At 42.0% G+C, this 17841-nt stretch overlaps 1 long non-coding RNA gene and 1 pseudogene across 1 annotated transcript; both read left to right on the top strand.

Moving 5' to 3' along the window:
• The first annotated feature begins 4934 nt into the window (after window positions 1-4934).
• LOC128869675 (uncharacterized) lies at window positions 4935-6218 on the top strand. Its single transcript, XR_008455360.1, has 3 exons — window positions 4935-5725; window positions 5787-5916; window positions 5973-6218. It is a non-coding gene; the product is annotated as an uncharacterized LOC128869675 (long non-coding RNA).
• A 4140-nt stretch (window positions 6219-10358) lies between these two features.
• LOC128870020 (cytochrome b-like) overlaps window positions 10359-17841 on the top strand; it is a 44984-nt pseudogene continuing 37501 nt past the window's right edge.

Genomic DNA, 17841 nt, shown 5'->3' with positions numbered 1-17841 from the left:
GCCCCTGTGCAGCAGCTGTGAGAGCTGAAAAAGGAAGAGAGACGTATTATCCGACAGAAGAAACGAGAGGTCGAAATACGTGAGTGCGAGGAGCTTGAGATGCTGGCCAATAGGAACAACGCCCGAAAATTCTACCAGAAAGTTCGGCGGCTTACAGAAGGTTTTAAGACCGGGGCGTTTTCCTGTAAGAACACAGACAGCGATCTGGTGACTGACGTACACAGCAATCTTAAATTATGGAGGGAACACTTCTCGAACCTGTTAAACAGTGACAGCTGCGCATGTCATAGAGAATGTGAAGATCCCGATACCCCAATCGTTGACGACGGAATTGTCGTTCCGTTACCCGACCATGACGAGGTGAGAATAGCAATATCACGGCTAAAGAACAACAAAGCCGCGGGCGCCGACGGACTGCCGGCTGAGCTATTCAAACATGGCGGCGAGGAGCTGGTAAGGTGCATGCATCAGCTCCTATGCAAAATATAGTCGGATGAAAGCATGCCTGGCGATTAGAATTTAAGTATGCTCTGCCCAATCCATAAGAAGGGCGATCCTGCAATTTGTGCCAATTACCGCAGGACTAGTCTTCTAAATATCGCCTATAAGGTTCTAGCGAGCGTATTCTGTGAAAGCCTGAAGCCCACCGTCAACCAACTGATTGGACCTTATCAGTGTGGCTTCAGACCTGGAAAGTCTACCATCGATCAAATATTGACAATACGCCAAATCTTGGAAAAGACCCATGAAAGGAGAATCGACACACACCATCTTTTCGTCGACTTCAAAGCTGCATTCGACAGTACGGAAAGGAGTTACCTGTATGCCGCGATGTCTGAATTTGGTATCTCCGCAAAACTAATACGGCTATGTAAGATGACGTTGCTCAACACCAGCAGCGCCGTCAGAATTGGGAAGGACCTCTCCGAGCCGTTTGATACCAAACGAGGTTTCAGACAGGGTGACTCGCTGTCGTGTGACTTCTTTAACCTGATGTTGGAGAGGATCGTACGAGCCGCAGAACTTTATCGCTCAGGCCCAATTTTTATAAGAGCGTGCAATTACTGGGGTATGCCGATGATACTGATTTATCGGCTTTAACAACCGCGCTGTTAGTTCTGCCTTCTCCAAACTGAATAAAGAGGCAAAGCGAATGGGTCTGGTGGTGAACGAGGACAAAACGAAGTACCTCCTGTCTTCAAACAAACAGTCGGCGCACTCGCGTATCGGCACCCACGTCACTGTTGACAGTTATAATTTCGAGGTTGTAAAAGACTTCGTGTATTTAGGAACCAGCATTAACACCGATAACAATGTCAGCCTTGAAATCCAACGTAGAATCTCTCTTGCCAACAAGTGCTACTTTGGACTAAGTAGGCAACTGAGCAGTAAAGTCCTCTCTCGACGAACAAAACTAACACTCTACAAGACTCTCATCATGCCCGTCCTAACGTATGACGCAGAAGCTTGGACGATGACAACATCCGATGAAGCGACGCTTGGAGTGTTCGAGAGAAAGATTCTGCGTAAGATTTTTGGACCTTTGCACGTTGCCAACGGCGAATATCGCAGACGATGGAACGATGAGCTGTATGAGCTTTACGACGACATAGACATAGCGCAGCGAATAAAGATCCAGCGGCTTCGTTGGCTGGGTCATGTCGTCCGAATGGATACAAACGCTCCGGCTTTGAAAGTATTCGATGCGGTACCAGCTGGTGGTAGCAGAGGAAGAGGAAGGCCTCTTCTGCGTTGGAAAGATCAGGTGGAGAAGGACTTGGCTTCACTTGGTGTGCCCAATTGGCGCCGGTTATAACGAGAAATAAACGACTGGCGCGATTTGTTAAGCTCGGCCAAAATCGCATAAGCGGTTATCGCGCCAATTAAGAAGAAGAAGAAGTTGAGATTAAAATTTAATCTGCCTTTTTCCCTTAATTTTGAGAGCTCATTGCTCCACTAGACATGTCGTTTTGTAGGCCCTACTGAAAGTCATCTTCAATGTTGTAACCCTACTTTCAAGGTTTTCCGTGAGAGTTATTTGATTGATAGGAATTCTTCCTAACTTATTATTAACTACATTCTTGAGCTTTTTTCAATTAGTTCTTAATGGGTTTCGATAAGGTAAGGGCGGATCCACCCTCAGATCCAGCTCGTAAAGGATCAAGCTGTGATCCGAGAAAGAATTTTTGTTGGAGACCCTCCATTTGTCTACCCTTACTGAACTGTTTTCAGACAGTTAAGTAACAATTATCACAGCCGCTCATCCCCTAAAGTATTCCGTACTAGGAGAGGTGGAGGGACGTGTATTACCTCTGTTACATACCGTGAGGTTAGTGTTAATAATAAAATCGTAAAAGGACTCACCTTGATCGTTCGTCTCCGAGCTGGCGTCGCATCCGAGTAGCACGCTTTTGTTCTTGCTTCAAGCACAAGCCGATAAGTCTCCTTGGGCGTTGATGGACGATCAAGTGCCATGTAGATAGAAACAAGTATTGTGCCAACAACGCCAGCGACTTCCACCTCAACAGCCGTCACATCCTGTAAACTGAATGATGGGACTAAAAATATATTCAAATGTTTTTTAGCCATAATACAAGAATTGGGATTACCTTGAATCCGTTTGTAGAACATGTTATGGTTATTTCCAGTAAACTTCTTCACCTCGATGCTCCGCAAACAGGGCTCCTGGATTAATACGATGTCGACGTCCTCCTCCGCCAGGAGAACGGTTAGGTGATCCCTTGCATTCTTCGAGTGCTACAGATTTATCTGGATAGCCTTGAGACCCATGTTTACTGGTCTTTTAACAATTTGCTAGCGCCGTCAAGCTGCACTCCCGGCTGCTGCTCTATCACGACATCGATTTTGTAGAAGCGTCGTCGTCAAGTTGCATGCCCGTGAGCAACTCATTGGCGTCGTCAATTTCGTCATGCTCATCCTCCAGAGCGGAATATCTTCAACTGCCCTTTCCTCACGCCGGACCGATGTATGTGGTCTACTTTGCCCAGTGGTTTGATGCTCCCCTCCGATATTCGCAGAAGGAAGCCTCCGCTTTTATGATGCTCCAGTCATCCATCGGAACATTGCGATTATGAGCTTGCAGGTATGGAATCAGTTGTTTGGCTTCAAATTCCTTATTCGATATCCAAATGCGAGCCCTCGGACGTCGTGAGATCTCGGTGGCCTGGATTCGTTTGAGCCTCAAACGTTCCCAGTCCTTCTGGATCTTGCCAACAACTGTTTGCAGGAAGTCATGAAAAAGCTGATCGTCGCATTTGAACACCCTGTATCCACGGCCAACTTCTATTAAGTCAAATTCTGGCACTTGACCTTCCGGGTTTGGCATGATGTGATCAAAGAAAATATGAGACAGTCGTGCCTAGATTTCGGACCACTTCTTCCATGCAGGTTTACCGCCGTTCGTTATTTCGTCTATCAACGCAGTTGGTCACTTTGTGCTTCTTCGAGGGCTTGTCGCTTTCGTCTTGTGAACCATTGCGTTCCATGGTTTTTGCCTTCTGGGTGTCCTGGAACGCCAGGGACTCCTCGGCTACCTTTTGGCACCTTGCCGCGTCGGCAGCGTTTTTAGGATGAGTTTTACCTTCGGCCTCAGTTTTGCTTATTCTGCCGAGAATAGCCACCTCTGCTAAAGGTTATACCTAGACGTGCCTGTTTTTAGATTTTGACGCTTTTGCCCCTTGGCATCAGCGGATGTGAATGGTTGATTTAAAGTTAATGACGTCTATGGCCCACAGCTTTGCCATAAACAGTATCTTGCCTGGAGGCCAAGAGCTCGTCCTCTGAGGAAGTTGCCAACTTGGGAAGTTCTCAACTTTCCCTATTCGCTAATCCGTCCGTTTGTGGATGTTATCTGATTTTTGGTTTTTTTTCTTTGTTCGTTGTTGTGTTTCATGCGGTCACCTGCCTCGCCAGGGGGCTGCACATGTCGCCATGTGCGGTGACTGAAGAGAATATTGGGGAAATAATCGGTCGACCATGGCAGTGCCCTATACTTGGTAAAGCCACCGTTGCAACCTGAAGCGGCCTGGTATCAAGAGGACTTCTTGAAAAGACAGCCTAATTTCATCCCTCGGCAGCCAAACCCACCCAATAGGCACGGGTCGCATTCCAACTTGGCCGAGCTCCCCCTCCTATTTTTGGTGTGCGTATTGATGTTGTTCCACAAATGGAGGGGCCTACAGTTTCAAGCCAACTCCGAACGGCAGATATTTTTATGAGGAGCTTTTTCATGGCAGAAATATACTTGGAGGTTTGTCATTGCCTGCCGAGGGGCGACCGCTATTAGAAAAATGTTTTTCTTAATTTTGGTGTTTTACCGAGATTCGAACCAACGTTCTCTCTGTGAATTCTAAATAGTAATCACGCACCAACCCATTCGGCTACGGCGGCCGCCAGAGATCACATTTTTTTGAAAAACTTGGGCGAGTTTTTGGTATAGACGAAAGGGCTGCACGCACAATAAACTTTTTAAGTGAAGCGGCTTCCTCGTAAATGTTGAGCTTAAGCGGTTGAAGTTGAATTTATTCATCCCACGATATTCTGTATTGAACCCAATCTGTTTAAACTTAAGGACGTGTACAGTTTTATTCCCTCTGTCACAATTAAGGAGAAAAACTATTTGTTAGTAATCACTGCCGCAGAACGAATCTCAGATCTTCCAAGAAAGGAATGGATAAATACTGTTGGAAGATATCAAAATATCAACATGCGTAAATGTATGCCACGTAGAGAAATGTGCCGGAGATTTATCATTTGAAATTACTAATATATAGTCTATAGAACAAATTTCTTCATCAACGGTATATCCCTCTTTTCGGAACAGAAAAGCTCAAGAGGGGCTCCCCGAATTAACATTCCCGCAAATGCTACGTGGCTGTGGCAGTGAAATCAAAATTGATTTTAATTGGCGAGGATCGAGTTCTTGATCAGGAGGCAAATAAACCGATATCGCAGCAAAAAAAAGACATATCTTAGTCCTTACTTCAAGAGCAATTTCAAAATTTCAATGTTCAAAATTTTTTGGGGATCAATTCTTTCTGGTAAGTACCTTTTTTGTAATGTGGTTTCTCTTGAAGGAGCTCCGCGGCACGCAGCACAGAGGGTGCAAATTTTAATCTGGAACAAAGAAACATTTTTTTTCTTAATCTAGATAAGAAAAGCTAGAGAAACACGTAGGGGATTTAAAAAATATTTATTTTTGTGGAATTAGCAAGCATTTGACGGAAAAAACTCTATTTTGGACTAAAAAAACGGCACTTAAATAATTATAACAATCGTTTAAATTAATCTATCGAAAATCCCCTACGCTCTTCTCTTAAGAAGGTTGTTATACAGACGTAGTGAAAAACCTGATTAAAAATATTTAAAATTGTTTGAGTTATGCTGCGTGCCAATTTCAGAAAACGTGTTTTGGGAAAAGCGCGTTTAAAGTTTGGAAATTTGGAGAAGTCGTTAGGTAGCAGTCACTAACGCTTGGTTAAAAGCTTTAAATATTTATGAAATAAACTTCGGTAACGTATAAAACTTTTTGTTCTGTATTTTAAAAGGTTCAAAGAATTTTTTAAGCTTATAAAAAAAAATCAATTTTTTGAAATTTCTACAGTGGTGTTACCCCTTAATGGAAATCCGGGCTTAGCGGAGCATGGTAGCAATAATGCTAAAGAGTCTGAGTGTAGCAGAGAGGACCGTCGCTAAATAGCACACCGTAAGAAAACATTGTGTTAGTATTTAATTCTATTCGAGATGTTAATCATTTCCCAAAAAAGGTATGGCGGGACTTAAAAAGCCACACCGGCATCAAAGGACGACGAAGGAAGCAAGCTTCGACTGAAAACAGGTCTATCAATGAGGAGGAATGGGCACTATTCAACAGCTGAAAATATTACATTAGAGGAGGTAAATTGAATGAAGTGTGTGTTTTAGGTGTAACTCACTAGTTTGCTAATTTTTAGAGAATTCAATTCAAATTCGAAGTGGGAAATGAAAGCGTGATTTCGGAAGCCCCGTCGACTTTAAGGACGTTAAAGTCATGTAATTCGAACACCTCAGATAGGAAAACACCGCGAGCGAACTTAAAAAGAAAGCGCATGGAACGGTGATGGTCGGAAGAAAGTTATGGAAATAGCTGAAAAACAGGCAGACTCACTAAAACCAATTTCCTTTGAAATTCATGTGAAATAATTTCATTATATTTGTCCATTGGTGATGCTTTTTTACTAGAGTCGAGTGTAGAAACCGTAGAAATCGCGAAACAGCAAGTAGGCACTTTAAAAGTAATTTATTTTCAATACATAAAAGTGGTATTATATTAATTGTTTTTGTTATTTTGTGAAAGATCCTAGCCGAAAGCTCTCTGCAAGTGCCCAGGCGAATAAAATGATGGCGGAAGCCATAGGGACCCATAGCTGCCGCGGAAGCCTTCAACAATCTAACGAATGAAATCTATCGCATGTATAAATCGTGTTGAGTCCACTTAAGAATTTGATTAAAATAAATTCTTTGTTCATATGCTTAGTCCTGCCATAAAGTCTTCGACAGGCCATTTTCTCCAATTCTGACCACAAACTGTAGTTCAATGGATTCAGGTCTGGTGCTGGGTGGTTTTTGCCTTATGGACTTGAGCGGAATCTTGCTGGAAGATCCAAAGCAACTAATTATTCAATAAAACTACGTTCTGGTGATAAAAGTTTGCAACCACAAATATAACGTGTAATGGGTGCATTAAATCGTGTGTAAGGTTTGTGCAGCCGTTCCTGCAGTTTACATTGCGAAAGTTCTAAAAGCCCACCGTGACTTTCCTTTGAGCATTGGAAGTACGGTACACCAAATTCGAAACTTAAGACAAAATGTCGAATTCCGTTAAAACGCGAGATTCCGCTCTCAATGCCATTAAACGGTATATGGCAAAAATTATTGATGAGGCATTCACTATGGATGCGGAAAATATTGCGAGCTACCCCCAGTTATTGACTGAACAGTGGGTTCGTTTTAATGTTGCCCAAGACGCTGTCGAAATTTCTTATGGTGTCGATATTGTTGAGCTAGAAGAACATTTGCGTATCCAAGCCGAAACGCGCTACCCTACGGCTTGAGCTTGAAGTTACCCACATTCTCCGGTGATTACAGAAAGGATCGCGTTTTCCTCGTTAGTCGACAGTAACTCTGGTTTATAGGATGGACAAAAGTTGCACTACCTCCTAAGCTGCTTGAAGGGTGGCGAGTTGAAAATTATCAGTGGATTTAAAATATGTGACACAAATTACATTGAAGTTTGGGGTCTATTAGCATCGCGGTATAAGGTTATTCGTGTAATTGGAGAAGTTCATTTTCGTGCTTTGGCCTTAACCATCGGCGGGCTACGCTTGACAATGCTGATGCAATCAAAGGCGTAATTCAAGTGTTCCTACAGCATGTTCGTGAGCTTAAATCTTTGGTCCGTCTGATTGAGTTTTGGGATGATTGGTTGGTGCAGTGGGAGCTAACGCTCGTTAGTGATGAACCTCCGTCCTCCAGAATAACGTATATGCACTACAATATAGTTTTCATAAAACTTACGGTTGTGAAAAATTTCGTGTGTTAGATTTTTCCACAATTACGTTAACAACGCAACCCGTCCGTTGTCCGGTGCTGACGCCACATCAAAGGAGAGCGCAGAAGCTTTTGAACTTCCAGTGAGCGCTGCCGGAGCACGTGTCTCTTCATGCTTCAACTCCAGCTCCAATCCGCCCATCCCAGTACAAGGAGTTGTGTTATTATCAACCGCATTAGTGAAGATACGCGACTGTTCCGTTTACTCGACTCTTAATTGCATGCTTCCTTTGTGACCGAGGCGTGTGTGCACCGGTAGGACCTGCCGTGAATATCATCCGAAGTATACATTACTGGAATTAGGTCAGCGCATGGAGGATGGAGCACGGAATGTTTCACTGTCAAAACGCTAATTTTGCTCAAAATTACGAGCGACTTACCAACACAGACTACAGCTTTTTCGATGTGGCCGCCTATCAGAAGTTTGTTTTTAGGAAATCCACGGTTTATGAAGCCTGGATTAGTCGATATATTGATTGGCATGGACGTTATGGATAAACTTATCTGTACAGAATTTCGTAAGGGTCCATCTGGCACCCCTATAGTTCAACTGACGGTATTTATGTAGACTCCCTGCCCATCCAAGATTTTCGCATGGTTCACGTGACGTGCGGAGTGTCAGCTACGTCTCATTTAGCTGTCCAATCACTTTAAGAGATTCATCAAATGGTTGTACTAGTTTGAACTTCGAAAGTGGGAATCTAACTACGCTGAATTAAGTGGAAACATAATTGAGATCATCGCCACGAAGTGGTTGGAGCATCGCATACAACTGCAGCAGTTGGCATATCTGAAGGTGAACGGTTAGCTTTGTACGGAAGCAGTTGGGTAATTTACGCAAGTGCACATTTTCGCTGACACGTCCGAGTGCGCTTAAGCCGTTGACTGTACGCGCGTACAACACAAAGCGACAGTAGCATTACTGTGCCACTAATTTCTTCGAAAACCAAAGTGGCACCGCTTAAATCAACATCGTTGCCATATCTGTCCACTGCTGGCCTAATCTCCGCTACCCGCTTTGCGCTTGGACTGACTCTACTGTAACATTGGTATGGTTGCAAGCTTGCCTTAGAAGATGCATGACGATTATTGCCAATCGCGTCGTTGAAATTCAAGAAGTCCTCCCTTCCCAGTGTTGGAATCACGTCCGTTCTGAACAGAATCCTGCAGACATCACTTCAAGAGGTATAACCCCCTCCGAAGTATTACGTCATCACCTATGGTGGGTTGGTCCTATTTTCTCGAGGAGCTCTGAACAATTGTAGAGACAAAAGACATCAAGAGAACACGACAGGACTGGACATACGAAGTAGCATTCGTGCTCATATGACTAACTCTACAGATCAATGGTTGGTGATGACAATATACTTATAGTATTCTAAGCCGAGTCATCTCCTCCTTTCTACGTTTTTTAACAGGCGACTCATTGTTATACAGCGTTTTGGTACTCCTATTGCCTATGAATTGTCCGCTTGCCAAGTTAATAATCTCTAAATGCACATACTCACCTTGCCCGCTGGGCCCCACGAACGAAGATTTTTTTCATGAAGAAACTAATAATTCATCGTAAATGGTATTTCTTTTGTTTTATATTTTCAAAATAATTCAAGCGCGGCAGTTTGTTGAGTGCAACTAAGTATTAGATTAAAATAAATTCTACATCCTAATTATATTTAGAAAAATTATTGTAGAAAAATTGTAATTTCGAAACTGAAGAAACGAGTTGATATTTGGATTTTTTCACAACATCATCGTTTCAATAACCACAGGATTTAGGAATCTCCCCGTGATATTAAGTAGATTAAAAATTAATTCCGCAGCTCTACTTGTTTATGTCTTTATCTTAGTACCTGAAGTTCCTTTTTATTTAAATTAAGCAAACAAGTTATGCTTATATAAGTTAATTAAATGAATTAAAATTTATTGTTTTACGATAGTTTTCAAAAGTTGCCGTTTTCTATACCAAAGCCGCAGCTTTTCAAGTTGAAGGTCTCAAGTAAGTAAAGGGTAGTCTCCGTTTCCGAACGCTTTGTTCCACCTGAGGCTTTTGACTTCGAAGATTGTTCCGGCTTTCGCAGGAGAGTTGTAGTCTGGCGCGTTTTTTTCTGGACCGGACTGACGTGGAAACCTCGCGTTCACCGTCATACTCAAAGCATGCTGCTTCTTGTATTTTTGGACGTTGTACGTTTGCTTCTTCCTCAGCGCTTTATCTCGTGTGTGGAAAGAGAATTTGGGTCACGTTTGCTCAACTTCTGAAGAAACACCATTGAACTTTTGTGACCCGATTTCCTCTTTTGTTCACTGCAGGCCTCTGCGACACCGTATCTATCATCCGATTTGGCCTTTGGATCAGCGAGATTCTTTGTGTCTGGTTCTTCCACACTGCGGTTGCCCAAGTCCGTAGTATACACCGCGTTACCCACCACTGTTCGCTCCGATAGCCTGCTTTCGGAATCAGTCCTAATTTTGGCCTACCTTAGGATAGGTTGTTTTACCCCAGTAGTTTGCCGATTGCCCAGACCTGTGGTAGCCATTTGAACAACAACAAAATTATTCTCGTTTAGTTTGCGTTAATCGATATGTTAACCAAACAGCTGATTTTGTCATATCGATTTTCGTTATTAAAGGGGTTACCGAATAGCGAAATCGTTAAAATTGTGGTTAAGGAAAGATAGCACAGCCAATTACATTTTTGATGGTAAACATTCTTCTATTGTATAAAAAATATAAAGCAAATAAAATGCAAAACAATGAGATTAGCATCACTTATTCCCCAGCAGCATTTCAAAGGTGTGAATCAGGTAAGAAACTGGGAATAAATTGTACATATGGACGTCTAAACATGCAATATAAATTAAAATTAAAATAAAGTTAAAAAAATTTATATTTTATAGCGCTCTATGAGCACATCTTATCTCTATTAGAACTAAAAATTTACTGACTTAGTGAAGACATGTAATTCTTAATCTAGGCTTGCACCGCTTGCAACATCACATGCACCTAAAATGTACCTTGCCTGCTTCCCACAGTTACGGAATTTGGGCGATATGACACCCAAAACTAGCAGACATAGAGCGCCAGCAGACAGTGTGTTGTGCGTGTGAACTGCACTGTTAATGTTTGTGAAGTTAACTCCTCCCTCTTTAGATTCAGCGGTGTCCTCGGTATTGTGGATTGAGGCATAGGAAATGTCATCTGCATTCTTTTTTCGTTTTGTTTGTATTTTTGCTTTCCGCATCATGTTGGTCTCCTTGCCGCGGGGATGAGGCTTAAGTGGTGGACTAACCCTCATATCATGGGGACTGGCCCAACACGAACTAAGAGGGAAGCTCCATATGGCGATTGGCTAGTCATCCAACCTGCTTTACGGCGTATTTGGTGGCCATCCAATCAACATGCGAAGATCACCGTATCGACGAAGATACCTCTGTTATTCCCAAACCCCTGTCATCCCATTATTTCCACGCATTGGGCAACATAGTCTCCGGTCTAAAGTCACATAACTACAACACCTACATCCCGATTGCAAAGAATAAGGTAAGAACAGTGATAATGGTTTAAAAATGTATATGTTCTTATATTAATCATAATATTTCTTCAGACGATCTGACAATGGTGGCGCTGGAGGGCTGGAAGGATGAGACGTTACTCTTTGGGTCTTGCTATATGCCACATGATCAAGAAGCACCACAGATAGAACTTCGAAAGCTAGTAGAAAGAAGCACGCTCTGGTGGTAGGAACTGACGCTAACGCACATTACACGGTCTGGGGTAGTGCAGACATAAACGCCCGAGGGGAGTCACTATTTAACTATATTCTTCAGAGTAGCCTAGAAATAGCTAATAGAGGTGAAGAACGAACATACGTTGGACCAACCTCGAAGAATGTACTTTATTTAACACTCTACACAAGCAAGCAAGTTATGGTACAGGAATGGGAAGTGTTGTGTAGGTCTTCATTCTCGGATCAGAGATTCATTAGCTTTCAGGTTATATTCCGCTCAAAACACAAAAATATATCCTTTAGAAACCCTTAGAATACGAACTGGGACTTATATCGGGATATACTATCAACAACGCCACTGATACCCCGGAAATACAGGTCACACGTCGCACTTAAGAAAGGGGTTGAGTTGTTTGCAACTACTCTCGTTAAAGTCTACAAAAGATCCTGCCCCCCAGCACGTAATAGACGCAAGGTAAGGCCTCTTTGGTAGAACAAGGAACTAGGAGCACAAAAGCGTAGAGTACATGAATTCTATAGGTTAGCCAAGGTCTTACAATGAGTTCTGTTGGAAGGAGTATAAGGATCTACTAAAAGTATATAAGAAAGAAGTACGTAGAGCCAAGAGAGAATCGTGGAAAGACTTCTGTAGCTGTATGGAAGACATTTATGAGGTGGCTAGACTTAGGAAACTGCTACCTACAAATCCGTCTATACCAAGAACAACACGAAAAATTAACGGAGAGTGGGCTGACAGTTGTGAAGACTCTCTAGAAGACCTAGTCGGCACACATTTTCCAGAAAGTGCGGACACTACAGATCTCGAAGCTAGAAGAGATATTGTGCACGACATCCCGACGAACGTAGTTACGTCTAACAAGATACTGGATGGAATCTTCCCAGCCATGCTCCAAAAGGTAAGCCATCTTGTAGTACCATGGTTAGGAACGATACTCAGGGGATGCTTGAGGTTCAGCTACGTTTCTGTATTGTGGAGAGAAGACAAAGTTGTGTTTATTCCAAAAGCGGGAAAAAGCAAACCTTCTCTAATCGAAGGAATACAGGCCCATTAGTCTGAAGTCATTTCTCCTGAAAACGTCGGAGAAGATTCTAGAAACATACATGAGAGACACAATTGCGCCGGACGAATTATCCAAGGCGCAACATGCTTACACTAACGGCAGATCTACTGAAACTGCACTTAACTCACTTGTACTAAGCATAGGAAAGGTATTAGAATATAAGGAGTATGCTCTAGGAGTATTTCTAGGAGTATTTCTAGATATATCTGGGGCCTTTAACAACATGGCAAAAGATGCTAATTTAAATAGCGTAGAGTCACTTAATGTGCAACGCGGGGTTTATCTATGGATAAGGCAGCTATTAGCTAGCAGAAAGATAAGAGAAAGCACGTCGCACTTGAGAAAGGGGTTGAGTTGTTTGCAACTACTCTCGTTAAAGTCTACAAAAGATCCTGCCCCCAGCACGTAATAGACGCAAGGTAAGGCCTCCTTGGTAGAACAAGGAACTAGGAGCACAAAAGCGTAGAGTACATGAATTCTATGGGTTAGCCAAGGTCGCTTACAATGAGTTCTGTTGGAAGGAGTATAAGGATCTACTAAAAGTATATAAGAAAGAAGTACGTAGAGCCAAGAGAGAATCGTGGAAAGACTTCTGTAGCTGTATGGAAGACATTAATGAGGTGGCTAGACTTAGGAAACTGCTATCTAAGAATCCGTCTGTACCAAGAACAACACGAAAAATTAACGGAGAGAGGGCTGACAGTTGTGAAGACTCTCTAGAAGACCTAGTCGGCACATATTTTCCAGAAAGTGCGGTCACTACAGATCTCGAAGCTAGAAGAGATATTGTGCACGACATCCCGACGAACGTAATTACGTCTAACAAGATACTGGATGGAATCTTCCCAGCCATGCTCCAAAAGGTAAGCCATCTTGTAGTACGATGGTTAAGAACGATACTCAGGGGATGCTTGAGGTTCAGCTACGTTTCTGTATTGTGGAGAGAAGCAAAAGTTGTGTTTATTCCAAAAGCGGGAAAAAGCAAACCTTCTCTAATCGAAGGAATACAGGCCCATTAGTCTGAAGTCATTTCTCCTGAAAACGTTGGAGAAGATTCTAGAAACATACATGAAAGACACAATTGCCCCGGACGAATTATCCAAGGCGCAACATGCTTACACTAACGGCAGATCTACTGAAACTGCACTTCACTCACTTGTACTAAGCATAGGAAAGGTATTAGAATATAAGGAGTATGCTCTAGGAGTATTTCTAGATATATCTGGGGTCTTTAACAACGTGGCAAAAGATGCTATTTTAAATAGCGTAGAGTCACTTAATGTGCAACGCGGGGTTTATCTATGGATAAGGCAGCTATTAGCTAGCAGAAAGATAAGAGATAGCACGTCGCACTTGAGAAAGGGGTTGAGTTATTTGCAACTACTCTCGTTAAAGTCTACAAAAGATCCTGTCCCCCAGCACGTAATAGACGCAAGGTAAGGCCTCCTTGGTAGAACAAGGAACTAGGAGCACAAAAGCGTAGAGTACATGAATTCTATAGGTTAGCCAAGGTCGCTTACAATGAGTTCTGTTGGAAGGAGTATAGGGATCTACTAAAAGTATATAAGAAAGAAGTACGTAGAGCCAAGAGAGAATTGTGGAAAAACTTCTGTAGCTGTATGGAAGACATTAATGAGGTGGCTAGACTTAGGAAACTGCTATCTAAGAATCCATCTGTACCAAGAACAACACGAAAAATTAACGGAGAGTGGGCTGACAGTTGTGAAGACTCTCTAGAAGACCTAGTCGGCACACATTTTCCAGAAAGTGCGGACACTACAGATCTCGAAGCTAGAAGAGATATTGTGCACGACATCCCGACGAACGTAATTACGTCTAACAAGATACTGGATGGAATCTTCCCAGCCATGCTCCAAAAGAAAGCCATCTTGTAGTACGATGGTTAAGAACGATACTCAGGGGATGCTTGAGGTTCAGCTACGTTTCTGTATTGTGGAGAGAAGCAAAAGTTGTGTTTATTCCAAAAGCGGGGAAAAGCAAACCTTCTCTAATCGAAGGAATACAGGCCCATTAGTCTGAAGTCATTTCTCCTGAAAACGTTGGAGAAGATTCTAGAAACATACATGAAAGACACAATTGCCCCGGACGAATTATCCAAGGCGCAACATGCTTACACTAACGGCAGATCTACTGAAATTGCACTTCACTCACTTGTACTAAGCATAGGAAAGGTATTAGAATATAAGGAGTTTGCTCTAGGAGTATTTCTAGATATATCTGGGGCCTTTAACAACGTGGCAAAAGATGCTATTTTAAATAGCGTAGAGTCACTTAATGTGCAACGCGTGGTTTATCTATGGATAAGGCAGCTATTAGCTAGCAGAAAGATAAGAGCAGAGTGGAACGATGCGAGCGTCACCAAATATGCTTGCAGAGGTTCTCCGTAAGATTTGGTACTATCGCCACTATTATGGTTACTTGTGTCAAATGAACTGCTCAAGAAACTTGACGGAGGGGCACAAAAACTAGTGGCATATGCAGATGACAAAGCTATAGTAGTTACGGGAAAGTACCTGGACACCATCAGTAATATGATGAATAACACACTTAAAACGTTACACCAATGGACATCAAGCGCAAGGCTAGGGATAAACGCGGAAAAAACGGACATGGTACTTTTTACCAAGAAGTACAAGGCCCTGGCGTGGAACCTTCCGAAGCTAGGCAACAACGAACTACTTCTCAAAGATCATGCGAGGTACCTCGGAGTAATACTAGACAGTAAATTGCTGTGGAAGTACAATGTTGAGGAAAGGATGAAAAAGGGCAGTAATGCGTTGTACGCATGTATAAGAATGCTCCAACGGCGGCGCTGGAAATGATACTCAGCATGCCACCTATTAGTCTTTTGGGAGAAAACCTGGCAGCGAAATCCGCGAGGAGATTAGTGGCTGCGGGAGTATTCACCGGTAGAACCTTCGGACACAGCTCAGTAGGAAAGTGGAGTTCAGGCTGCACAGACTACATGGCTCCGTAATTTAATTGGGAGAGAAGGTTTCGTACAACAATTGAAGTGGAGGGATGGCACAAAGGGATGAAGCCTGGCCATAGGACTTTTCATATCTATACAGACGGCTCTATTACTTTAAACGGAGTGGGAGCGAGCATTTACTGCTCAAAGCTAGGGATAGGGCAGCTTATCAAACTGCCAGACCACAGCAGTATTTTCCAAGCGGAAGTTTTTGCTGTGGGGAAAGCCGCGGAGCTTGCCTACACAAGAGCAAGAAAGAACTCAACAATTAATATATACATGGGCAGTCAAGCAGCAGTAAAAGCAATAAGCACATATTGTATTAAGTCCAAAAATGTTCAACGGAGCAGGCAGACTATAGAAAGGCTAGCCGCAAACAGTAGGCTGCATATCTATTGGGTACCTGCTCACAAAGGCATTATGGGGAACGAAATAGTAGATGAGATAGCAAAAAGTGCTGGTAGACTACCATTTGTATAAGAGAACAACATACCAAAACCGCTAAATACTATGTATATACACGAAATGGACGACTACATGAAAAAACTAGTGGAAGCTAGGTGGACTAATTTGACCACATGCAAAACAGCAAAAGTTATGTGTAGAACTAACGACAAAAAACTGACACAATTCGTACTTACGTACTCGCTTAAGGACTGCAGAACTATTATAGGTATGCTAACAGGTCATTATCTATTGGCTGCACATGCGTACACGATAGGGATTGCTAACATGGACAAATGCAGGAAATGCAGAGAGGAGGTTATGGAAACTTTAGACACATTCAGTGCGTCTGTCCGGTATTATTAAAAACGCGCTTAAAATGCCTGGGAGCCCTATTGTTTGAGGGTCTGGTGGACGTCTAAAAAGCGGATCTCCCAGCTCTGCTTAGATTCGCCAAAAGCACTGACATCCTACATGATGTCTACTTTCAGTATTCATAAACGTCGGTCTCTATCTGGTATCGCTAGGGACCAAAAGATCTAAGCGTGGCTTATTGCCAACCAGGCTAACCTAACCTAACCTATTTTTGCTTTATGACAAAGATGATGAAATTGGTAGTTGGACTAGCGCCGTGTTTGTATCTGACTTTGTTCAACTCTTCGAAGTTGGTAATTTGTAATTATTTCAGCATCTGTAAGAATAGGGCTTTCTTGAAGATTTGTGCTATTTCAGGTAATGGTTTAGCGGCTGATAGCTGTTTGCTTCTAAATATGATAGTTTTTTTTGTACTGTGATTGTGGAGTTGCTATGGCGAATCAGGAAGGTTCCTTGCAGTGACATGGATCTGTTATTTATTGTTACTTCTCTGTTGTGACAATTTAGGAGAAGACTATTGGCTGTTATTTCTTGGATTGTCGGTAAATGTTGATTGTTGGTAAGGGTGCATATTGAAGGCAAGCTTTTAATTAAATTAAGAATACAACTAGAGCTAGTAATATTAGCAAAGTTTCAGGGTTTACAAATTGATATTTCGTCTAAGGTATTACAATAGTTCTTAATTCCTAATATTTCAATTTCGCACAAAATTAAATTTTCAAATTCTAACTTAATGCTAACATTTTTCATTTTTACTGGTTTTAATAATTTTTTACAATTGCTTTTCTCAGTTAATGGTAGCGATTCAATGTACAATAAAGTTGTTTGATTTCAAGCGATTTATATTTCACTAAATTCGAAGGCTTGTATTAAATTTATAAAAGGCATTTTTTGTTCTTCGAAAATGTTTTTTGTAATATTAATTAAATTTAATAAAATAAAGGAGTTGACAAAGCCTGCTTTAACCCACTGTGTTGAGTAATCTAACTGAACCAATTTTTTATTAGTTATCTTAAGTTTCCGTTCTATATTTCTTATGATCTCTTTTTTCGGCATTTTACTTGAATGAACTGTGCGAATTTGTTATTTTCGAAATTTCATGTTACTTGGTTATCATTATTGCTCAATATGTTAATTCTTTGGCCGGATATTCGTTGGAAATCGTCGTGGCCTGGAGAGCCTGCTAACCATTTTCCAAGCAGTCCCGAGGATGTTCAGGATTCGTCTTCGCCTAGGTTTGAGTCCGTTAATTATGCTTTTATGTAACTCGATGTCGTGTATTAGGAAAAGGTTACTGCTGCCCTTGGGTGTCACGTCGTTTTTGACTGTGGGTTCTATGTCGAAGATCGCATATTGGTGAAGGTTAATTATGTGTATGAGTTTGTATGTACCGGTCTGTAGTAGTGCAATTCCCTTATCGACTGTAATTATTTGGGAATTCCTGCAGTCTAATATTTGAGTTTCACAGTGACATATCGTAATTAATTTTAATAAAATTCTTACGCGGTCAGTCATGTTGTTTCCTGAAAATGGAATTAACTTTTGTCAGCTAAGTAATCATCACATTCTTTACTATCTAACTATGTATTATTAAGGGGGAAGTCTACTGTGAATTT

This window comes from Anastrepha ludens, chromosome X (genome assembly GCF_028408465.1).
Source record: "Anastrepha ludens isolate Willacy chromosome X, idAnaLude1.1, whole genome shotgun sequence".
Taxonomy (NCBI): Eukaryota; Metazoa; Arthropoda; class Insecta; order Diptera; family Tephritidae; genus Anastrepha; species Anastrepha ludens.
Note: the sequence above shows the minus strand (reverse complement) of the source record. Positions and strands in the feature narration are given on the sequence as shown.